The sequence below is a fragment of the Rhamphochromis longiceps genome, linkage group LG3 (genome assembly GCF_057381845.1).
Source record: "Rhamphochromis longiceps isolate RC_006_pf linkage group LG3, R_longiceps_female_GT1.1, whole genome shotgun sequence".
Lineage (NCBI taxonomy): Eukaryota > Metazoa > Chordata > Actinopteri > Cichliformes > Cichlidae > Rhamphochromis > Rhamphochromis longiceps.
In genome coordinates this window covers 71,512,143-71,538,431 of record NC_140559.1, presented here as the reverse complement: position 1 = coordinate 71,538,431, position 26,289 = coordinate 71,512,143, and the positions used below count along the sequence as shown (strand labels likewise).

Genomic DNA, 26,289 nt, shown 5'->3' with positions numbered 1-26,289 from the left:
CACAAGCTGCAATCTACAGATCGTGTTTCACAGCGCTACAGCGAGAGGCAAACACCTCCCTCTGTTTGTGCTTCATTCTCAGTGTTGGGACTAACGCGTTACAGTAACTACGTTATTATTGTGGTAACGAGCACGGTAACTAGTTATTATGCCAAAATCAGGAACACGTTAGTCGTTACTGGGATTTAGATAGGGTCGTTACTCGTTACTTCGTGTGGTGGCTATCGCGGAGTTTCCACAGATTCAGTAACATTAGCAAGTGGTGGAGGGCAGCAGGTGGATGAAGGAAAAGGGACGCAGAAGGAAAAGAGACCCGAGGCGGCCGCCGGTCCAAGTGTGACCTGAACTTCAGGTAAGAAGTTATGACCTGCAGTCTCTCTGGGTCAGATATGAACCAAGTTTAGGTGGAGTTTATTTTCGTTATTCTGACTTTTTCCGTACTGCGTGCTAGCTAGCATGACGGAGTTTCTATACAGCTGGGTGGTGCTATGAAGTTAATGATGTTGAACTTTATTTTGTTCATAAGTTATTAGAGTTGCCAACCGTCCCGTCTGGTATTCAGAGAAAATATTACGCGTTTCTTATTGAGGTGAAAAGGATCAGTTTGTCCCGGACTTCAGCTACAATGAAAAAGACACAAAGCTGGAGTTATTCTGTGTCTTTACACTGTCATTCTCCCCCCTCTCTCTCCCGTTTCTACTTCAATCATGAAAACTGATCAATGATCAGCTGATCGGCTCTCTTGTTTGTTTATCGCTCACTTTGCGCCGAAAGAGGAAACCAGCGGATGTCGCGCTAAACAACAGCAGCATGTTTAAGCTTGATCAGCTGTTGTTAGAATTTATTTAATATTAATTTCTAGTATCAGCTGATGTTTGATGGAGCCACAGCTGTAAAGCTGCTGGTCATGATATCGGTTTGGTTATGTGGTGAGAGGGAAACATGAAGATGAAACCAGGAGACGTCCTTACTGGATCATCAGAGCTGAACAGGTGATGGAGAAACAGGTTTACCTTTTAGGTGACATGAATGAGTTGAAGGGAAGTTATGAACTGTTTCTGAGGGACAAATAACACCAGCATCCTTTTTTAGGTAGCTGACAGCTGGTAACTGTGCAGGTGCGGATCTAGCAAAGTGTTGCCAGGGGGGCATGTAGGGCATTAACAGGGAAAGGTGGGCACAAGGAAATACTTTTCTTTCTTATTCTCATTTAAAATGTCTAGCTTTTAAAAAATAATTATCTGAATCTTACAACAAACGATTGATAGATTGATGCATATATACCATCAAAACAGTGTACATCACTGTCACAACAGCGTTTGTTTTCATTCAAAGGCTTTATGTTTTTCCTATAATGGTGGGCCGGTCTCTAGTTAAAATACCCGGGCCAATTTTTTGTCCCAGTCCAGCCCTGTAAGCAGCTCATCTGCAGTCTGGTGTTACCTACATCTTCCTATTCAGAAGGCAGAATTTCTGAGTTCTGAGTACAATCGAAAGCACCACGACTGCAGTTTTTGTGTTGATGTAAAAGGCGCACATGACGCTGTGACGTAGGCTAGAATCATGGCAGCAGTCAATGACGGTCCAGACGTGGGATTTCTCTCGTGGAAATGTGCACATTATCTTTTCCTTTCTATTGGTAGGTGGCACAGTGCACTTGTGGCAAGTAAGCAAGCTAGAAGACTGGCAAAGTTATGGAAGCAACACATTAACAAGAGAATTCTGAGTAAAACCAAAGTTACTTTCCCTAGTAACTAGTTACTTTGAAAGTAACGAGTAACTTGAAGTAACTGAGTTACTTTTGAGAGAAGTAACTAGTAATGTAACTAAGTTACTATTTTAAAGTAACTTACTCAACACTGTTCATTCTAGCTTCGCCCTTCTCTTCCCAACCACACACACCAACACCTTCCTCTTGTGAATTTTATTTTAATCCTTAACATAAAGACAGCTATAAATTAGGATAATCAAACTTGATTTATTACCTCCTGCACCCCCCCACTGTGTGTTCAACAGGAAGCTAAAGACTGGTGCTGTTAAAGTGTTCAAAAAACAGCAGGTGCTCGGTGTGAGGCCACAGTAGGGCCAAAAAACACAAGATGACCTCCAGCAAGGACAAAATGTATCTGGACGTCTCTGTGAGCATCTGTCTCACTGTGTAAGTGTAGCACAGTGTCTGTGTGTGCATGGCTGGGCAACAGAGACAGCACAACTGAAAGCCAGCACTCAGACGAGGACCCGGTGCATCGTCTGTCTCATCTCAGCCAGTTTACTTACAAACTCTTTAAGTTTGAATTTTAAAGCCGACAATGTGCACAGGGCAGTGATATTTAAAATGAAGGTAAACTATTCCAATCTCTGCAGCCCCAATTGTGTATCTCACACACACACACACACACACACAGTCCTGAATTCATTACTGAAGTCTCATCCAGACATTCAATGTGCTGTGTAATTAAATTGAGACGTGGGGTCAAAATTCCCACCTAGATTGAGTGAGATGAAATAGAAATCGGCTCTCCTCTAACTGACTTTATAGAAATAATTACATAAGCTGCATTTATAACTGTTATTAAATAACAGCAGCACACGAGAACTGAAGTGTAATCCCAGCACATTTCGCTTCGCTTGCACTGATTCTTTAGAGATGACGACCGTGGTGGGTAATTAAGGGCAAACAATATACAAGTGGCGTGAAAAATGGAGGCTGCATTACCTTTCCAAAGCTTCCTTTCCCGATGGCCCGCAGTATCTGGAAGTGGTCAAAGTTTACTGTGGAGAAAATGAGAAGCAGTTAGTGAGAACGTGTCAGTTTGAGCTGAGCTATAAAACAGGGAACATGACATGTACAGCACTGTGCAAAAGTCTTGAGCCATCCCTCATTTGCTTCCAGGGATCCGGACTTCCCTGTAATCTTTAAAGTGGTATTAAGGAATAGCTCTCCAGGCTTTTTAAAGTGTTTCTGATTTTTAATCCAGGGCTTGTATTTGACCACTTTTTGTCTGTTAAGACCCTTCACACTAATCTCTGAAACATTCAAACATAAACAGACACCTAAGTCACGGAAAGGACCAGAAAACTTAACAAAGAACCAATTTTAAATTGTATCTGTACACATTTACTTGCAGCCTATTGCAAAAAAACAAAAGCCCACATCATTTGTTCTCACTTCTTTAGTTGAAGAATGCAGTTAATAACACCGTTAACACAGACTGACCTGGCAAAACACGAAAAAATAAGGGGGGGGTTCAAGACTTTTGCTCGGTACTGTATGAGAAATGGAAATGTGCACTTCACAATGTATCGCTGCACTTCGGCAGTACTGTGAAGATTAAATGTTTTTTCCTTCCCGATGCATGTGAAAGGTTAAGACTTACATCTCCAAATGTACTGGAACTGATTTGAACCAGAGGACTCAGCCACACTGTTACTATGTACTGCATAAACACGTTTACCGATGAAGGTAAATCAGACGCTGTCCTGACTGTGTGGCTAAATTTTGTGCTGAAAGCATCAAATCAATTGAATATGATTAACTTGCTATGAGAGGTTTTTACTCCAAGTGTGACTTTTTCTGGCTTCATACACCTTTCAGGGTCAAATTCAAGCACTTTGTGAGCACGTTTAATGTCCATTTTCAACATTTTCCAGCACATTACCATAAAAAGGATGCATATTTCACTTCGCATCACCTGAGTAAGACCACGTGAAAGGCCAAATTAATAAGTCTTCTCATCAGATATTGATGCTTCTTTCTTATGTGACACAAAAAACAGGAGGAGACAGATCTTTGCTTGTGTTGTTTTTTAAGTTCATTCATTCAAAACTAACTGTAAGACGCTTAACTACATTGCAGTCTGTGTTATTGTTGTAGACCTAATTATCACCTTTAAAGTGTTTGTGCTAATAACATCATGTAGAGTAAGACAGGCATAGAGAACAGCACTGACTGGGAGAGGCTTTGAACAGATGACATACTCAGATCAATTCAACACTTTAGACTTTAAAAATGCACAAGCGTCTTTCAAAAACCCATTTATTTAATCTATCATCATTGATATTATTATGTACAGTTATAATGTTCATCTCTCTTAAATAAACAGGCAGCCTTAAAGTGTGAAATAGTCACTTGTCTACTGTCTCAGTGGCTGATAGTGCCCCACAGGCCTCAATGTCAGCTTGAAGCCATCATGTTTCAATTGTTTAATGAGAAACAGATTTTGAATGAAAGCGAGGAAACTTCGGTAGCACAAAAAAGTGCCTATTCTTTGTTCCCATATGGTTCAGTCATATTACCGTCATTTCCCCCTAAGCTGTTCCCAAAGACACCAGGTTAATACTTGAAAAGGCTGCAGCGATACACAAAAATATCATCAATATTCTGTTTACTTGGTGACAACGTCGCTTTTAGCCTTCAATCAGAAAGCCTGACGTTGGCTAGTTAAGCATCGGGCTAACGTTTAACGCTTTCACTTGAGGGAAGTAACTCGTATTACTGCTACTGCTGTGTAATCTTGGTTCAATTCACAGCATATTCTACAAGTTACCCTGCAATAACTAACTGTTAGAATAGCGCCACCGTATTGTATCGCACTGAGTGCACTTCAATCCTTTATCCCGCGAGTTTGCTAGCTAGCAAAATAATAATACCAATTTGAAACAAATAACATGTGTAACGTACACACTCGAGAAAATTATTTACTAGTACTTACGCAAACTCCCCCGTTGTGAAAACGTACAAATCCTTCTTGTATTTTTCGTTTTCCAGCAAACACTCATTAAAACGGCCTCCAGGCACATTAGCGCACTCACCCCCGACTGATCAGGGAGGGGGTGAGGGGTCACACACTGAAACAGACTAACGTGCAGAGGTACAGCCCAGGCAGAGAAATGTTGCTTTTAGACTTTGCGACTCGTTTTATTTCTCTATCTGATAAGAAAACTATTCAATCAGATAGTTATTTGTGGTGAATGAAATACGGTTACAGTTTCAAGAAGTTTTAAGCACCAAATCCGAAATCCAAGCACTGCAATATTAAAATCCAATTCAATTTCTTGTTTGCTCCGAAATCTACGACATGACTATATACAGAAAAGCTTGACATGGTATGCAAAAAAAACCCCGAAGACAATACAAATACAAATACATGAACAAAAAAGGTTTTAACTGTCAGTTATGTCATTTTAAAATTTTCCAAAACTAACATTTTCTTTGATTGACTGATATTAAATTGATTAGGGTCAAGTTTAGTGTGAACAATATTACACAAACAAGCACGTGTGTGCGCATGCGCACATATGAGAATCCCTTCGATCGCTTCTCATATGTGCGCATGCGCACATATTAGAATCGCTTCGATCGCTTGTGACGCGGTAACTTTGCTTTGATCCTTTCTGACGTCATAACTTTGCTTTGATCCCAAAACCCATAAATAGGAGCGCTCACCTGTTACTTTATGCTTAACGGACGTTGACCTGCAGCAACTGAAACCCTTTTGAGAAGTTTTGAGAGCAATTTACGAGAGAAACCAAAACAAGTTCAGTTTTGTTTCTCACCAATCCACAGCGCAAACAGACACATTACACCATGTCAGCCAACCCATCCTTCGGCTCAGATGAGCTTGGAATATCTAAAGGGACCATTTTGAGAGATCACCACATGGTGGAGGCTTTCCTTGGAGAAGGAAGCTTTGGTGTTGTAACGAAATGTCGCGATACAAAAAACAACAAAACTGTTGCTATTAAAGTCAACAAGAGCGACCCTGAAATTCTGCTCCAGGCAAAACTGGAAATTTTCATCCTGGAGCAGCTACGACGCTTGGATCCAGACAGGTGCAACATTGTCGAATGGAACGGCTATTTCCTCGATGGAGAGCGCATTTGCTTGAATTTCGAACTCCTCGACCAAAGCCTGTCAGACTACATAGGGGACCGGAATAACCAAGGTCTCCCAATGAGAGAAATCAGGCCAATTTTGCATCAGCTCGCAAATGCTCTATTCCACCTGGGTTCTGTGGGAATAGTGCATGCTGACCTCAAACCTGTCAACATCATGGTTGTGAACCGCAGTGAGTCTCAAGTCAAAGTCAAACTCATAGACTTTGGCATCGCATGTAACACCTCTGCAGTGATTCCTGGTGACTGTGTGGGGACAATTGGTTATTGTGCACCTGAGATTATGCTTGGCACTCCATATGATGAAGCAATTGACATGTGGTCTCTGGGGCTGGTAGCTGTGGAGCTTGCTACAGGGGTGCCTCTCTATCCTGGGGAAGACGATTATGATGTTTTGAAATTCATAATTGAAACTCAGGGTCAGCTACCAGATCATCTCCTAGAGTCTGGCTTGTACACTGACAGCTATTTCATCGAGGATAACCACAACGAACAGCGCTGGACATTTAAGACCCCAGAACAATTTCAATACGAGACAGATTATCGATCCAAGGAAACTCGATCGATAAAACTTAAGTGTCTCGATGACCTCGAACAACTGCTGAAAGTTAGGCGAGGACCGGAAAATGGCCAAACATTATTTGTAAGGCTAATCAAAGAAATGTTGGCCTTGGATGCAAATCAGCGCATAACACCCTCGGAGGTTCTGAAGCATCCCTTTTTCGACCCTGGCCTCTCAAGGAGAACCCCCTGCACGGACATGAATAGTACAGGGGGAGAACTCCTTGTGCTCTCTCAGCAGCCTTCAAGCTGGAAAAGTCATGGATCGCAAAAATTCAGCTGCAGTTTCCAAAACTCAGTTAAATTTCCTCAAAAAAGAGACATCAACACCTCAGCCAACCCATCTGCCTCTGAAGATGATCTTCAAATAACGGAAGGGACCATTTTAGGAGATCACCACGTGGTAGAGGCCTTCCTTGGAGAAGGAGGCTTTGGTTTGGTAACCAGATGTCGCGATACAAAAAACAACAAAACGGTTGCTATTAAAGTCAACAAGAGCGACCCTGAAATTCTGCTCCAGGCAAAACTGGAAATTTTCATCCTGGAGCAGCTACGACGCTTGGATCCAGACAGGTGCAACATTGTCGAATGGAACGGCTATTTCCTCGATGGAGAGCGCATTTGCTTGAATTTCGAACTCCTCGACCAAAGCCTGTCAGACTACATTGGGGACCGGAATAACCGAGGTCTCCCAATGAGAGAAATCAGGCCAATTTTGCATCAGCTCGCAAATGTTCTGTTCCACCTGGGTTCTGTGGGAATAGTGCATGCTGACCTCAAACCTGTCAACATCATGGTTGTGAACCGCAGTGAGTCTCAAGTCAAAGTCAAACTCATAGACTTTGGCCTCGCATGTCCTGCTTCTGCAGTGATTCCTGGTGACCGTGTGGGGACAATTGGTTATTGTGCACCTGAGGTTATGCTTGGCATTCCATACGACAAAGCAATCGACATGTGGTCTCTGGGGCTGGTAGCTGTGGAGCTTGCTACAGGGGTGCCTCTCTATCCTGGGGAAGACGATTATGACGTTTTGAAATTCATAATTGAAACCCAGGGTCAGCTACCAGATCATCTTCTAGAGTCTGGCTTGTACACTGACAGCTATTTCATCGAGGATAACTACAACAAACAGCGCTGGACATTTAAGACCCAAGAACAATTTCAATACGAGACAGATTATCGATCCAAGGAAACTCGATATATAAAACTTAAGCGTCTCGATGACCTCGAACAACTGCTGAAGGTTAGGCGAGGACCGGAAAATGGCCAATCATTATTTGTAAGGCTAATCAAAGAAATGTTGGCCTTGGATGCAAATCAGCGCATAACACCCTCGGAGGTTCTGAAGCATCCCTTTTTCGACCCTGGCCTCTCAAGGAGAACCCCCTGCACGGACATGAATAGTACAGGGGGACAAAACCTTGTGCTCTCTCAGCAGCAATCATCGTTTGGGTGGCCAGAATTCTAGGGGAGCTAGAAATTCTTGTGGAAAAAAAGCCCAAAACAATAACATCAACAAAAACAACCAGTGAATGTGGTCTTAAACTTGGGCACAATTTGGCTTGAAATCCATCAACTAATCTCTCAATATTCAAAGCGGAGCAGCAGAAAACTTACCATCACATCAGTCCTTCAATCAGACCTACAACAAACGTCTTCCTTCTCTCACCCCAACCGGTCGCAGCAGATGGCCGCCCCGACCTGAGCCTGGTTCTGCCGGAGGTTTCTTCCTGTAAAAAGGGAGTTTTTCCTTCCCACTGTCGCCAAAGTGCTTGCTCATAGGGGGTCATATGATTGTTGGGTTCTCTGTATGTATTATTGTAGGGGCTACCTTACAATAATACATACAGCCTTGAAGTGAGTGGTGATGTGATTTGCTGCTGAATGAATTGGGAACTAATTGGAAATCTGGATATTAATTAAATAAACCTGCTTTGAGCATCAATTAATTGTTGTTTGAAATTCTTTATAAATATATAAATATAGTGCCACTCTTCTACTGTTTAAATTGCAACTGTTTAAAACTGACTAATTTATTCATACACTTGAGCATAAACACACGCACAGTAAATGGCCTGTATTTGTACAGCGCCTTACTTAGTCCCCAAGGACCCCAAAGAGCTTTACACTACATTCAGTCATTCACACATTCACACACACATTCACACACTGGTGATGGCAGCTACATTGTAGCCACAGCTGCCCTGGGGCGCACTGACAGAACATTGCAGAACCTTCAGCACCTCGTATGAAAAATATTTGACTGTGTGCATGCTTTTAGCACTGTTTGGATTTGAGAAAATCTAAAATAAATCGAAATTTGCTTTTAGAAGTTGTTTTATAAAGTTCAGTGGTATATTATGCATACAATAGGACATCTATTTAGATTTACATCTTCCACAGAAAAAACTGCACATTACTGAAACTTAGTATACTGGACTTTGTTGTTGTCCCACACAGGTTCAATTTCGAGTGGTAGATGGCTCAGTGCTCAGTCAACCAAGATTTTATGATAGTGGGCACAATGAGATAGATAAGCTGCTTGTAAACAGTACTTTTATGCTCTCTTTTTCCATTTGGATAAGAAAGAAAGAACCAGGAAACAAAGGCAAACAAATAATCTGTGCCTTTGACTTCTGCTACAACTCTGAATTATGCCACATTCAGAAGTTTGCAGACGACACAGCCATCATGGGGTGTATCTGGGATGATCAGGAAGAGGAGTACAGAAGTCTGGTGAGGAACTTTGTCGCATGGAGTCACACAAACCACCTGCAACTCAACACCTCAAAGACTAAGGAACTGGTTGTGGACTTCGGGAGGTCTAGAGCAGGTCCACTGCCGGTTCAGATAGAGGGGGAGGAGGTGGAGGTGGTCAACAAGTACAAGTACCTCGGGCTGTGGGTGGACAATAAACTGGACTGGTCATGCAACACAGAGTACCTGTATAAAAAAGCCCAAAGCCGACTGTACTTCCTCAGGAGGCTGAGGTCTTTTAACATCTGCAGGAAGCTCCTGAGGATGTTTTACCAGTCGGTGGTTGCTGGAGTACTTTTCTATGCTGTGGTGTGCTGGGGGAGCAGCACAGCAAAGAAGGACTCCTCCAGGCTGGAGAAACTGATCAGGAGGGCTAGCTCTGTGGTCGGCATGAAGCTGGACACTCTGGTGACAGTGGCAGAGAAAAGGACATTAAAGAAACTGATGGACATTATGGACAATGCCAGGCATCCTCTGCACACGGCCATTAACAACCAGAAGAGTCTGTTCAGTGACAGGTTGCTTCTCCCAAAGACAAGAACTAACAGACTTAAAAACTCCTTTGTCCCACACGCCATCAAACTGTTTAACTCCTCTCTGGAGGGGAGAGGGAGGGGAAACAGGAGAACAAAGGAGGGAACAACTAAGCTGTAGTTCCTCTTCACCTCACTGTACAATACCTTGTGCAATACTTTTGTAAATAGTCAACGGTGCAATAGACTCAATACTTGAAATGTGCAATTCACTTGTATTTTTATTTTTTATTCCTATTTATTCTATTTATCCCCTTCGTATATTTTATTTATATTGTCTCTGTATTTATATGTGTGTGTGTATAACTCTGTAACTTCTGTCGGTGCTGTGCTTTTTTGGAAATCGAATTTCCCAGAGGAACCCACCCGAGGGATTAATAAAGTTCTATCTTATCTTATCTTATCTTATCTTTATCCCAGATTCACATTATAGGAACAGCTGCTCAATGACCACTGTAGTCTTTGCTTACAGCACTTTTATCTAGATCTATGCAAAGTGATCCACTACACCTACTTTTACAGTTAAATCATTTTATGAGCACTGATGCCATTTTAATCTGAGTTTCTACTCAAATACAATCAGTAAAGAAAAACACAGTCTGTGACGTTTGTTTTGAAGGAAAAGGTATTCCCTGCAAATGTTTATCTGTGTGAGACTATTCAGAAAACAGTCATTTTGTTTTATAGGTGAGACACTTGGCCTCTTTTTTCCTTGTTCTACGTTTGTCTTTTGTCCGATTACTCTGGAACACAAGATGGAAAACTGATATTCTCATGTTAAAAATATAGAAAAAGGATTTTATCACCCATAAATGTTAACTTCTCATGCCTCTAAGCACAAGCAGGAGCAGAAGTGCCCTCTGCAGTTTGTGTGTGGAAGTGCAAAAGCTTACAGCACCTGGTATTCCCAGGCGGTCTCCCATCCAAGTACTGACCAGGCCCGACCCTGCTTAGCTTCCGAGATCAGACGAGATCGGGCGTGTTCAGGGTGGTGTGGCCGTAAGCGATGGAAGAACTGTGAAAAAGACCTTTTATTGGTGGCAAATGTCACACAGTTTGATATATATTATTGTGCTAAACTTCATATGTTACAGCGACAACATGCAAACCTTCGTTATTAACTGCAGCTTCAAATTGAGCTCCAAAAATCCTTTTCCCGCAGTAACATCACGATAAGAAGACATGTTCGTTGATTACAGCACAGTGTTAAAGTGACAGAGAAAACAGTGTGTTGGGTCGATTTGGAAGTCCAACATTTTTGTCGTTTGGACATTTTAACTTAAATATAGAAAACAAAAACGTAAGCGTGTATGTGTCATTACAGCATGTATAAAAACGCCGTTTCTGAACTGCCCTTTCACTTACGGCCACACCACCCTGAACACGCCCGATCTCGTCTGATCTCGGAAGCTAAGCAGGGTCGGGTCTGGTCAGTACTTGGATGGGAGACCGCCTGGGAATACCAGGTGCTGTAAGCTTTTGCACTTCCACACACAAACTGCAGAGGGCGCCGCTGCTCACTCAGTGGAGGCAGCTTGAGGAAAAGCTTCATGACAACGCTCCTGATTGCATTTCGCTTTTGTGCAAAACAAAACAAAAGAACAACAGGAACGAAATATTTTGGAAATACACGAAGTTATTTATTCTGTAAATGTAGAGAATGTCTACGGCTAGTCTGTCTGGGCTCAGTAGTGAGGAACTTGTTAACCTTGTAGCGTGCAGCGGGCACAGTGTCAACCTGACACTCTTGTGCAACGAGTTTTAACTCTTATTGGCTGCCGACTGCGGCCCCGAAGAATACTGAATAAATGCGCATCAGTGTGCTACCCTGAGCAGGGAACACGATATCATGGAGTTTCTAACATGGAGCAAGGTGAAGGTGACGCGACTATGCAGGACCGCCCCTGCTTAGCTTCAGAGATCAGATGAGAACAGGCTGGTATGGCCGTAAGTGAGAGGCTTCCTTGACAACGGGGTTCATGTAGATACTGTAACCCATTTATTGGGATTTAAAAAACAATTTAGAGTGAAGGATATTGATTAGTTTCTACTTTTAGTTTTAATAGCTGCACATGACAGCACAGTTATAATGCAGACTTAATGCTGCAATATTCACGTCATAAACAATTGTGAGTGTTTGCACAAAAACATCTACAGGTGCTCTGTGCATGTACAGTGATATTGATGTAACGCTTGAAGGATTTGACATTACTACATGAGTGGAAGAGCTCTTTGCGCGAGACTCACTAACCATCCTATTCGAAAATGAGCTTAAAGAGTGCCTCAGATCCGTTTCAATATTTAAACTGTCATTTGTGTGTTGAAGTGCAAAAGCTCACGGCACCTGGGATTCCCAGGCAGTCTCCCATCCAAGTACTGACCAGGCCCGACCCGGCTTGGCTTCCGAGATCAGACGAGATCGGGCGTGCTCAGGGTGTTGAGTATTGAGTTGTATTTTTGTTATTGACCAAATACTTATTTTCCACCCTGATTTACGAATAAATTCTTTACAAATCCTACCATGTGAATTCATGGATTTCTTTTTCACATTCTGTCTCTCACAGTTGAAGTGTACCTCTGGTGCAAATTACTGACCTCTGTCATCATTTTAAGTGGGGGAACTTACACAATCGGTGGCTGACTAAATACTTTTTTGCCCCACTGTATCTGGAATAACCCTGACATATTACAAAACAATAACATGATTAATTTCCCATAATGGAGTTGTAAAGGAATTAAATACTTAGAACATATATTAGAGGGAACAGAATTTATCCCATTTGACAGACTAGTTGCACAATATGGGATCAACAAGACAAGATTTTTAGAATATCAACAAATTAAATCCATAATAAAAAAGAAATTTAACCTTAGTCAAGTTGAATTACAAACACCACCAAGTGCGGCACATTTCCTTACTATTAAATCCCCCAAATTCTTATCTAAAATATACAGAACACTTTCTAAATTAGATGAATCAATATCCCTTCCTATTGCAAAGTGGGAAGCAGATTTATCAGTCAGCTTAGACCAAAACTTCTGGTCTCAGGTATGCTTAAAAACCTTTAAATTGATTAAAAATCCCAGTCTGCAATTAATACAATACAAAATACTACATAGAGTGCACTATACAGGTCATCGGATGTTCAAGATGGGCTTTACATCTTCCAACAACTGCTCACACTGTCAAGGCAATACACCAGACAATTACATCCACGCTCTTTGGTTCTGTCCACCAGTGCAGAAGTTTTGGTGCGAGGTATGTGAAGACTTATCAAAGTGTCTGAAATGTAACATTCCAACTTCCCCCTTAGTGTGTTTGTTGGGCAGCTTAGATAATGTGGATGGGCCTGGGCCCCCTTTCCCTGGCGGGTCGCGGAGTATGTGGGTGCCTACTGGGGTCAGCGGGGGAGCTGGCCCCAGGGAGGGGTCACCTGCCCCTCCCTTCCTTCCCTCCCCATCTCCAGCTACCTCCCTCTTCCCGCTCCACCACAACCACCCACACATGCAGGCCCTTGGAGTAGGGGTATGTCACCAGGGTGCAGAGGAGGCTACCCCCCCCTCTGTCCCCTTCTGGCTGCCTCTGCCTCAATTTTATCCCACAACTTAGACATTCACATTACTCACACCCTCATTGCACATACATATAGGATCTTGGGGGTGGGCACGATACACGGAGTCCAAGTTACCATCAGGGTGTACACCTCACCCCTGGCGTCGTTGCCCACCTCTCAATTTTAAATACACGTAGACATTGAGGGCTAGCAGGAGGGACTATGCGCTTACCTGCTGCTCTCTGGCAGGTAGCTCCATGCCCTCCTGGGTTTTAATTACACCTTAGAACACACATGCATCAACACTACAATGAGCGGGTGGAGGGAGGTTTGGAGTCTTCTCTCACCCCCATCCTCTGCGGCCTGCTGGAGCGGGGGGGCTAGGAGGAGTTGGCCGTCCGGCTGCGGTCTGGGGTGTGGGGCCTCCCTGCTGCTGCGGAGTCGGGGCGGTCTGCCTCTCCCCACTGCAGGGAAAAGGGTAACACTACCTGGGTCTGGGTGCAGTTCCCCCCTCCAGGGGCAAGGGTACCTAGATCCAGTTCGTAGAGTACGCTTGGGGAGTGGGATCGTGTGTACAGTGTCTCTTTATGTCTGTCTCCACGTTGGTTGAGTGTGGAGTGAGTGCATATGAGAGCATGAGGGTGGGAATGGATGTTTGTGTCTGTGTGTGCCTGTATGTCTGTGTCTATATGTCAGGTTGGGTATCAGATGCCACCTCTCTGGGGACATCTCAGGCCCTCCAAGGTTTGGAGGCCTATCTCCACCCACCACCACTTCCCCTGCCGGTGGCGGACTCCCTCAGGTGTCGGTGCGTTGGTGGTTCTTTGTGTCTGGGGGTGGGCGTCCGGGTACACACCGGCTCACTCCTTGGCGGCCGCTTGTCGGGGCCTGGAGCCTGGGCCACTTCGGAGGTGGGGTTCCCCCGGCCTCTCGGCCTGGGGCTTGGTCACTCAGGCACAGCTGGCTGCTGGCGGAGCTCACGGGCGCGTCACTGCAACTCCCCCTGGCTTCTGCTCCGCGGCTGCTGAATGAGCCCTCATCTGGGACTCTCCTCAGCTCTTACTGGGACAGTGGCGCGGCTGCCCCTCTGTGGGTCTTCCTTGGTGTCTTGTGTTCTGGGGGCCTCTGGATGTCTCGAGTTTTGATCTCCTTCATACCTGCTTCATGCCCTGGAGGACGGGGCTGTGGCTCCCCCCCCCCCCCCCCACACACACACACACACACTCCCTAGCAGATCGTTACATGGAGAAACCTTTGGAATACAAGCATGCTGATCCACACAGGTATGCACACAGGTGTACACACGGGTATTCACAGACGCGGACTACAGCTTTCTTGGCTGCTGCCTCAAAGCACATTGTGCGCTGTCTATCTTGCGTGCTGCACAATATCGTTTATTATTTAGTAACTATTGATATCTACTGCTAGCTAGTTTATTGTGATGGTGCTGGTTTTTCTTATTATGTTGCTCTTTGTTGTTTGCTTTCTCTTCTGTTTTTTTTTCTCCATACAGGTGACCCAGGAGTTTTGGGTTTTTTTTCTCTCTTCCCCCCCTTCTCACCGTCTCTTCTCCCCTTTGGTTTTCTTTCTCTCCCTCTCTTTCTTTCATTCTTTCTCCCTGTCCTATCCCACAGTCATGTCTGTCCCGTTTGCAACTGAAAATAAAATAAATTCATAATTATAATAAAGGTCAATCAAATGGACCAATATGGCAAGGCCATGATGACCCACTTGGTAAAATAAATCCTCTTGGCATCTTTCTTGGCCTTAAGACAACAATTCTGATGGCTATAGATCCAAACGGGACACAAAAGAAAAAAGAATCTTTTATTCTGGATAAAACAGGGAGCCAATAAATGTTCTGTTTCTAGTCCCTGTCAGGACTCTCGCTGCAGCATGTTGCTCAGAGCAGTCTGGAATTGATTTTTGACTAAATAATTAAAACTAATAATAATATATTACTATATTATATTACTAACAAATCCAGGACACCCCTGTTGATCCAGCAGCTCTTAATGAAGTTTGAAATAAGAATCGTGGTGAGTTCATTAGAAACATTTCACTTTTCTTTTTTAAATCAGTCATTACTGGAATCATCTGAAGTGCAAAAACAGTGGGATTATATATGAGAAGGACGGAGTCAAAGACTGTCGTGTATCACATATGTATTACATCGATGTCCAAAATCAATGCATCATTAATGAAACTGAAACAAAAGTACTGAATTTCATGTGGAAGACCAAACCTCAGCATTCAGGAAAGTCTTATACAGGAGCAAAGATAATGGACGTTACCCGGAGTTTTCCACTGTGAAACCAGGAATAACAGCTTAAAAATGTTGTTGGATTTCTGTGATCTAAATCATTGTCAGCCTGGCAGGCAAATAGCGTGGACACCAAAGTTTGTGAACGTGAAAACCTGAGAACAAAGACATGTAGGATTTTAAATCGGTACTGTTAAGGTTCAAAATACTGGGGATGGAGACAAGAGAAAAATCACAATAACAACACTGGTCCGGTCGGGTTGAGTCAAACGATGATTTTAATGATCACACGCGTGGGAGATGGACACTGATGCAGACAGCCTCAGATCTCAAAATGGTGGAGCATTGCTCAAACTCTTATAGCCTCTGGTGCCTCCACCTTATCATAAAAGCCTAAACATTCACATGCTTTCTCTCACACGGCGCCTAAGCTACGACCTTGGCTCCCGTTTATCTGCTCCTGCTGAGTTGGGGCAGAAAACTCCAGCATGCTCTGTTCTCTTCTAATCAGACAAATAAGGCGATGACTTTCTGCAGCAGTATTATGCATCATAAAACAATATCATTCATCCACAATAAATCAGCAGTCTACTTTAATGCAAATCAGTTTAACTAATGCAATAGTTATCAGCTTCTTCTAATTCAGGAGAATAATGCAAACTAAAACTACATAATAATTCACAATCTTTAGTTAGGGGTATAACATGGCATAAAATAATATTATAATCTAACAGTACCATAGGTGTGTCTACTGGGAGGCTGAGGCTTAGCGCTGGTGGCTGCCAGTACTAAGTATTATTATACAACCCTTATTTTAGTGGATCTTATCTTCTTTCCTTGTGTTTCAGTTAGTTTTTACTCAAACTGGGTGTAGAAGGAATCCCTGCAAAGGTTTCTTTTTCTTCTGTGTTATGTTTTATGTATTTCTCAGCTCTTTGCTTCCTTTACTTTAAACTTGTTTGTATGCTGGTGTGTAAATGTTCACACTTATCATAAAGTTTAAAAAAGTAGTAGGCGTGGTGATGAGCAGGAACAGGAGTAAAACTCCAGTAAGTGTACCAGTACTGTACCAGTGTGTAGCATTAAAGTCAAACTACAGTGGTTGTAGTATCAGTAGAGTAGTGTTAGTACTAGAGGTGGGAGGAGTAGAAGCAGGTGGAGGCACTGGCTTTAGGTTAGTACTGCCTTTCTCTGGTTCTCCTTTACAACTCATCTCCTTCTCATTTGCTGACAATGTGCAGAGACATCATCCTTCAGAGCACACCGACTGATGACCCGTCAGCACTGAGCAGCCTGTACATCCTGACAGGACACGAAAGCAGCTACTGAGAGAGGACACGGGGCTCATTCGACGGTGTTACCAAAGAAAAGCACAGCCTGTCTGTAACTGTGGGGTGGAAACGATGCTCTGTTTCACTGAGGCTGTGCCAGGAAACGGTTCAATGCTGGGAATGACAAATGTTAGGAAGGTATCCTGCTGACTGTCCAGCCTTCACCTGTACACAAGACACCTGTCAAGGTCCTCGCTGGGGTTATAGTTGATAAAGCTTTCTAGCTTTTCTTGTCTATTCAGCTTACCTGCTTAAATCAGACCTTTCTGTTAAAGCTAATGCAGACTCCACTGATCCGCCCGCTCAGTGTGGACGGGAGAATAACCTGAACATGGCCTCTGGGACATCATCGTACTGATGTTATGAAGCGCTCAGTCAGGTTTTCTTCTTGATCAGACTGAGGGGCAGACTGAGTGTGTTTTGGTGCCTCAACATTCAGTCATATTCTGTAAAGCCATTTTCTGTCTGCATGCTGCACATAACCTCTTTGGACCAGAGTGCTGTGACACCTACACCTTACACCTGCAGGAGCTGCTCGGCCATAGAAAGCTGCTCTGTGAAGTGCACGGCTTTTTTGCCAGTGTTGATTTTATGGGTTTAATGTAATAACTAATTTTTCACATCATCGTCTGAGTCGTAATCCCAACGAGGAAACCTGGAATGTAAAACTTGATGGACGCTCCAGCTGAAGAGTGAAGTGTCAGACTTTTAATGGATCTTTCAAGCATTAGCGTACTTACAATGGCAGAAACAGTGCCACGTCTAAAGCATAGGAGCCATCTTCATCTCATTCTTCCCATTTCATGCAAGTTTCTTCTCATCCTCAGATGGACAGAATTTGGTTTGCTGACTTCATTCAGTCACACCATACTAGAGCATAAAAAGTGGAAATAAACTGGCCAGTAAGAAAGTGTGATGCTTGAAAGTATAGCGTAAGGACAGCAGCAGCACTGCATTTACAGCTGATATGATGACTTCAGCATCTTTAAAGAACTGTGAAGGAATTATCAGTGCTAACACAACCTTAAGCACGTGATGAGACCGTATACACTGCTTACACTTTCAGTATCCTTACTTAAAGAGAACATCTCAGAAAAAAGTACAGTTAGCAAGAAGCTTTGAGAACAAGGCAGTGTTATTGTATGCTAACCACCGTGGTGGTGTAGCTTGTCCTGATAAAAAGTGAATGTGGTCACATTATACTTGTTAACTAAAATGAAAAAATAAAATAATTCCACTACATGGGTAAAGATATTTATGATATTTATGGAAAGGATACTATAAAAGTAACACTGGCCTTTCCATGAGAGAAACTTGAAGTACAGTATGCATGTTGAGATTAATGTTTGTTTAATATGTTTTTGCTACTATGTGAAGATGTGATGTTATTAACAACACAGAATAGACAGAAATAAAGATTTTCATATCTCTTGGAGTTTTATGAAGAGTTTGTTGGGTTGTTCTTCTTTGAATGTGTGGATCGATGCTTCTGCGATTTATATCTTAATCCTTCAATTTGTAAAAAACATTTTGAATTCCGTTTGAGAAGATAAATGAAGGTTCTTGCGTTCAAGTGGAGGCTCTAGCAGACTGAGAAAGTAACTGCATAACTGGTCAAAGGAGCTTGTAAAGAAACGCGTCTGGACTTCTTTAAGTTACTTGAAGACGTTTCACCTCTCATCCGAGAAGCTTCTTCAGTTCTAAGGTCAAATGGTGGAGAGTCCCAGATAACTGCATAACTATGTTATTCCTGCACCCATAGCAGCAAGTAAGTGAAGGCAGTGATGAGGGCTGATGAGTTCTCAGATCACTCAGTCAGTCTCTGAGCGTCACCTTTATTGTGATCGCGCACTTTAAGCTTTCATGCCTGTATTTTTGTGATAATACTGTATTGAAAGAAATCTGTGCACAGACGAACATGGGGTGGCTTTGCTCAGGTAGTAGAGGAAGGTGCTTCAATCCCCGTCTGCATGCCAAATATCCCTGGGCAAGATACCAACCCAGAGTTGCTCTCCGAATGTGTGTGAACATTACACAGAAAGTGCTTACAGAGAAAAGTGCTTGCGTACACCTGAATGAGGCAAGTTCTTTAAAGTGCTTTGAGTACTATATAAGAACCAGTCCATTTACATCGCCAAAGCACTCAATACTCTCTTTACGAAGTTCTCTGTAGTTTGTTTCTCCAGCACCATATTTGACCGCGGTCAAGTGAGCCCTCACTTACGACCACACAGTCAAGCCAGCCGCACCTAAAATGTTGTTGCACTATTCTTATGCATATTACGGTACGGGTGCCGACTGGCTTAGAAATGCAGTCTTTTGTGTCCTGACCAGAGATGGGCAGTAACGCGTTACTTGTAATCCGATTACTTTTTTCAAGTAACAAGTAAAGTAAGGGATTACTATTGCAAAAACGATAATTAGATTACCGTTACTTTCCCGTAGGAACGCTGCGTTACTAAAACAGTGATTTTTTTGCGAGAATGTCTCATGACAGTGACGTAAGCAAGTGCAACGTCCGTGACAACAGCTGTGTGAAGATCAACAATGGATAATATATCGAGTGCGGGAGAGAATATGAGCGTGCAGCGTTTAAAGCGTGGAAGTACTGACCTTACTTTGAGTTTGATTCCATAAAAAGTGACAAAAACATTAGTGTCCGTTGTGCGTGGGAAGAAAACTTCTTTTTACGGCGAAAAACCCCCTAAACTTCCAAGCAAGCACCGAGTGCGCTACGACGTAATGGGAAAGTCACAGAGAAACTCGCGGATTCTTCAACTGACCGCGGCACACCTGCACCAGGGTAAACCTCCGCCTACCCTACTCCTGCTTTACAGGTGAAAATAGAGCCAAAGGACCGCTAGTCTTTGATTTTATTTATTTTCTGCTGTGTTTTACTTGCATCTATTTGAAAGACTGAGTGTAAACACAAAAAATATTTTATTTTATGTGCTGGAATGGGCAGAAAATAAGTTTAAATATTAAACAAATTTCTTCCAGTCAGAGAATGTTACATATAATTCAATTTTTGCTTGATGCATAAAGTTAAAAGATTAAAACTAATTAAACAAGTTTTAAAAAGAGAGACTTTTCCATTTGATTACATTTTATATGATGAATTATGCAGAAAAAGTAGAATTGGGCTGAAAGATCTATCGCTTTATCACCTATTCAGGTTGTAAATCGTGTTTTTAAAAAGTAACTAAGTAATTAATTACTTTTGAAAATAAGTAATCAGTAAAGTAACAGGATTACTTTTTGGGGGAAGTAATCAGTAATTAGTTACTGATTACTTTTTTCAAGTAACTTGACCAACTCTGGTCCTGACATTATTGTACTTCACAATCCACTCCCAGTTTTGGTTCATCTCCACTTTTCCACTTTTTCCACTCCACCCTGTGATCCACAGCCCAAATTACTGTACGATTCAGAGAAAATTAACAGTAAAATTTACCCAATTTACTGTACTGTACTCTATATTTTCTCATATTTGAGCTCAGATTACAGGAAAACTGTAAGAGGTGACACTGATATCTCACTAGATTCTGACTCTGGGTGACCCCCACACACCCAAGATTACTGTACGGTTTCTGAGATTGCTTTGTTAACCCTCTCAAGGCAGGCATTGCAGATATGCAACAGTTAAAAGCTAACAACCTGATCACCCCACATACATATTTCATGAGTTTTTTACTCAGAAGTACCACTGCAGGTATTCTTTTGTGCATTAGCAACAAAAACTTAATTTGAGCCTGAGAGGGTTAAGCATGAGTATGACAAAGGCTAAGAAAATATACTGCCTACAATAATATCAAATTTAAACAACAAATTACAAAATTGCCACACCTGCTGTTATTGCCAGGTGTTCGATAGAGCATTATTTAGTCATAAAAAATACATATCACTGAAATATCATCAGTAAAAGAAACACTCTGTCATGGTCCTGGGTCAGTGACCCAGTGCTTTTAGTTATCATTTTCTAGTTTATTATGATGATGATGATTATTATTATTGTTTGAGTTCTATGTGTGATATTCGGTCTGCCTTTGAGTCTGTGTCTCTGTCTGTCTATGGTGTCACCCCATCTGTTTGTGAAGCTGTCTGTTTAGATCTGTGTCTTGTTTGGTTCCCCGTGTCTGAGTTTCCTGTTTTATTGTGAAGGTCTCTGTCTGATGTGAGTATGTTCAGTTTACATTTCCCCTGTCCCATCAGCTCTGATTTCTCCCAGCTGTGTTGCCCTCCTGTCTCTCATCCCCTGATTACTGGTGTGTGTGTATTTAAGCCCTGCGTGTTCGCCTGCATGTTGCCGGTTCGTCTGTATTACTCAGTGTATCCACCGTGCCTTCTCCTTGCTTTTCATCGTCATTCTCCTCTGCTCGTTTTCAATCAGGATTGTGCTCTGTAGTTTAGTTGTTTCCCAGTTTAGTTTAGTTCGAGCCCCGTTTGCTGTTTGTCCACATTCTTTTTGTGTTCAATAAATCACCTTCACTTCTCCACGACTGCCTGTGATTGGATCCTCATTTATTCCGCACGGCTCGCCTCGGCAGCCGTGACACACTCACTATGTAAGACATGTTAGCAAATTCAGTTAATAAATAATGTATCAAATCTATACAGATGTTTGAAGGTATATTGCAAAGCATGTTTGTTTCTTATGGCTTACAAATGTGTTTGCCTTTAACATAATTTACATTTTATTTATACAGTTTCACAGACGAAACAAAATAGGTTTCCTGAACTGTTCTTCGTGGCCTAATTTTGAATCCTTCTGAGGGGGATGCATTATCCATGAAGGTGGGCAATTTGTTCGTCGATCTCTGACCCTCGCTGACTCTGACGCCTCCTAATTCTGCTTCCAGCCTCGCTGATTAATTTGTTGTCACTGATGCTGTCACCAGTTGTACACAACATCTCTGTTTGTCCACCAGTCTAATCTGTAATTCAGGTGAACCCAGAATTACCTGCATCTTTGTAATGTTTCAGAAAATATACACTATATGTTGATGGGCTTTGTCCCACTTTTCTTTCCTTTATAAGTAAGAATCTCTGTGGTTTTAATGACAATTCATATACAGATTGTGGAGGACATTTTATTCAACACTCAAAAAAGTTCCTCACCAGCAGACTGTAGTACAATTTCAGCCCACAGTTAATAAACCCATCCAATGCAGCGTTATCAGAGAAATTATGCAAGTGTTATGTTTGTATGTACTGGTAATCTATTTATCATTTATCATGATTCCTGCTCTGATGATTACTTTCTTCTCCTTCTGTAATTTTAATAGATAAAGGATGTTGAACATTAAGCTCCAAACAGGATGAATGAGGAAGACCACAGAGGAGAATCGTGGATGTAGTGAAAGAATATATGCAGATGGTTTTTTTCATGGTGGAGGAGCAACTTCTGATACCATCTTAAAGAAAAAAACACATAAAATTGAAGAGTAAAAATAATGACAACAATATGTCTAAATTTTTTATTAAGTTTTTAGAGCAAATGCAGTCTTGTCATGGTCAGAGTTGCCCACTCATATTTAACTAATTCAAATACAATTACTGCATTTAAATGCTTATGTTCTAATAAAAGGCATCGTTTAATACTTCTGCCATGACAACCCAAATAAATCAATGAGAGGGAAACGGGAAGATTAGTCATCAGGCAAGGTTTACTGTTCATTTACCATGCCTTGATAACAGTAAGCTTAACAAAAGAAAAATGTTGGCGACGAGAACCGGTGTTCTGTCAAAACATCCTACCGTAGCGTAAATTTATAGTCTTGTCTATCAATCCGTGCTAACTTATCAGAATATGCTACCTTACGTGGTTAATGGCTCCGTTGTATAGGTAGCGTGTTCAGATGACCCAATCACACTATTAAAACATGCTTCCTGCTGGGATTTATATAGGTAGCGTGTTCAGATGACCCAATCACACTATTAAAACATGCTTCCTGCTGGGATTTATATAGGTAGCATGTTCAGATGACCCAATCACACTATTAAAACATGCTTCCTGCTGGGATTTATATAGGTAGCATGTTCAGATGACCCAATCACACTATTAAAACATGCTTCCTGCTGGGATTTATATAGGTAGCATGTTCAGATGACCCAATCACACTATTAAAACATGCTTCCTGCTGGGATTTATATAGGTAGCGTGTTCAGATGACCCAATCACACTATTAAAACATGCTTCCTGCTGGGATTTATATAGGTAGGATGTTCAGATGACCCAATCACACTATTAAAACATGCTTCCTGCTGGGATTTATATAGGTAGCATGTTCAGATGACCCAATCACACTATTAAAACATGCTTCCTGCTTGGATTTATATAGGTAGCATGTTCAGATGGCCCAATCACACTATTAAAACATGCTTCCTGCTGGGATTTATATAGGTAGCGTGTTCAGATGGCCAAATCACACTATTAAAACATGCTTCCTGCTGGGATTTATATAGGTAGCGTGTTCAGATGGCCCAATCACACTATTAAAACATGCTTCCTGCTTGGATTTATATAGGTAGCATGTTCAGATGACCCAATCACACTATTAAAACATGCTTCCTGCTTGGATTTATATAGGTAGCATGTTCAGATGGCCCAATCACACTATTAAAACATGCTTCCTGCTGGGATTTATATAGGTAGCGTGTTCAGATGGCCAAATCACACTATTAAAACATGCTTCCTGCTTGGATTTATATAGGTAGGGTGTTCAGATGACCCAATCACACTATTAAAACATGCTTCCTGCTGGGATTTATATAGGTAGCGTGTTCAGATGGCCAAATCACACTATTAAAACGTGCTTCCTGCTGGGATTTATATAGGTAGCATGTTCAGATGACCCAATCACACTATTAAAACATGCTTCCTGCTGGGATTTATATAGGTAGCGTGTTCAGATGGCCAAATCACACTATTAAAACATGCTTCCTGCTGGGATTTATATAGGTAGCGTGTTCAGATGACCCAATCACACTATTAAAACATGCTTCCTGCTGGGATTTATATAGGTAGCGTGTTCAGATGGCCAAATCACACTATTAAAACTAGAGATGGACCGATCCGATATTACGTATCGGTATCGGTCCGATACTGACCTAAATTACTGGATCGGATATCGGAGAAAAATAAAAAATGTAATCCGATCCATTAAATATCACGAAAGCACCTCACAAAACTTGCAACACGCCGTAACTCACCTCAGAACGTTAGCATGTCGGAGCAGTATGCATCACGTGATAGAGCGGCTGTGGCATGCAGGACCTGTCGGTGGTCTGGATAGCATTTGGAGCTTCGCTAGCAACCCGGCATTTCATCTCCGACAAAGTTATCCCCGAGAGAAGTAAAGCAAGTGTGTAAGTCCATCTCTGAATGTTTGTAAAGCATTCCTGCGTTAAGCTTAACCGACTGCCTCTCGCTCTCCGGCTGCTACTTCAATCATGAAACTGCTTAATGATCAGCTGATCGGCTTTTCTGTCGCGAGTCCGTGTCTCTTGTTTGCTTTTGGCCCACTTTGCACCAGAAAGAGGAAACCAGTGGATAAACAACAGCAGCACGTTTAAGCTTGATCAGCTGTTGTTAGAATTTATTTATTATTACTTTCTACTCCAGGATCTTTTTCTACGTAGCTGACGGCTGGTAACTGTGCAGGGGCGGATCTAGGAAAGTTTAGCCAGGGGGGCCGATAGGGCATTAACAGGAAAAAGGGGGCACAAAGACATACTTTTCTTTCTTATTCTCATTTAAAATGTCGAGCTTTTAATTATTTAATATTTATCTGAATCTTACACCCAAAGTTTTAATCTGATGTAAAATGTATAGAAGTCCATTATTGTATATAGTAACTGTTAAGTCTAATATACCCTAGTAAGCTATAGTACTTTTTCCTTTGGGAAGGTACCATCTGTGCAGTCTGCAATTTTGTTGAAGAAAGATGTTGAATCTATTTAATATTTCTTGAAAAAGAATTGATTTCTGTGTATTTTTTTTCACACTGCATCAAATTAAGGTTGATTACGTCGATTAAGCATCATGAGGTGGAGCGTGAGGGGTGGGTCCCTATTTTTTATTTATTTATTTTTGTTGTTGCTGGGAGTTGGAACCCTATTAGTTAGGTTGCTTAATATTTATGCTAAGTACTCTTTAAAATACCAGAATAGGGAGGATGGTGTAGGTTTAAGTTTATTAGATTGATCAGTATTGCTGAACTATGAAATATTTTTTTTTTGCATACAGGTATAACAGAATAGCTTTAGTGTAGTTGTTGTTTTAAACTTGAGTATGAACTTATACAAAATGCAGAAAGATATTTTAAAAACAGTTTTGTTGATTAAAAAACACTATATCGGATTCATATCGGTATCGGCAGATATCCAAATTTATGATATCGGTATCGGTATCGGACATAAAAAAGTGGTATCGTGCCATCTCTAATTAAAACATGCTTCCTGCTGGGATTTATATAGGTAGCGTGTTCAGATGACCCAATCACACTATTAAAACATGCTTCCTGCTGGGATTTATATAGGTAGCATGTTCAGATGACCCAATCACACTATTAAAACATGCTTCCTGCTGGGATTTATATAGGTAGCATGTTCAGATGGCCAAATCACACTATTAAAACATGCTTCCTGCTGGGATTTATATAGGTAGCGTGTTCAGATGGCCCAATCACACTATTAAAACATGCTTCCTGCTGGGATTTATATAGGTAGCATGTTCAGATGGCCAAATCACACTATACATAACATAAGTGGTGGCTCGTCCGGGATCTTTGGACATTTTAGTGGAGACTGAATGTCAGTTTGTTTTGCTTTTAAGTGGGTGAGTGATGGTGTTCAGTGTAATTGAGCAAACTCCCTTTAGTGTGTTTCAGCTGGGTGACTGTGCTGCCCTTCCATCGAAGCACTTGTTTGTTGTTTTGCTTTATTGTTTTAGTTTGTGTTTGGTGGCTATCCTGGGTGGGGGTACGCTTCAGAGTTTGGTAGGAGACTATATCTCTGGTCTGCTGCCTGCTCTCGAGTTCGCGTTTAAAGTTGCCTCGAGCCTGGTACACCACTGAAGACTAGGGTAGGGAAAGTAAGGGATTTGTTGTTTTTAGTGTACTTTTGGTTTTGTGTTGTAGCAGGTCAGGTAATCATTTTGGGTTTGACTGTTGTGCTCTTTTGTGTTGGTCACATGTTACTTTTTGTGTGTTCAGTGTGTTAACTTCAGATCCTCATGTAGGGGCATCCATGCTTAAAGATGCCAACTTGCTTCAGAGGAACTTTTAATTTGTTTAGGGGTCCTAGAGGAACCCTTTTAAGGGAGGAGGGGTTACGTCCCTCTGCAGCTTCTAATCGTCTCAGTGTTTTCAGCTGGTGCTAATTGGCCACACCTA

General features: G+C 41.9%; 1 long non-coding RNA gene and 2 other non-coding genes across 3 annotated transcripts in view; 2 read left to right on the top strand and 1 right to left on the bottom strand.

Annotated features, from left to right (window-relative positions):
* The window catches only part of LOC146676653 (uncharacterized), a 448,379-nt gene that overhangs the window by 239,873 nt on the left and 182,217 nt on the right, over positions 1 to 26,289 (top strand). The window lies entirely within an intron of this gene.
* On the bottom strand, positions 10,633 to 10,751 carry LOC146676663 (5S ribosomal RNA). Its single transcript, XR_014910941.1, has one exon. It is a non-coding gene; the product is annotated as a 5S ribosomal RNA (ribosomal RNA).
* Positions 11,106 to 11,224, top strand: LOC146676662 (5S ribosomal RNA). Its single transcript, XR_014911030.1, has one exon. It is a non-coding gene; the product is annotated as a 5S ribosomal RNA (ribosomal RNA).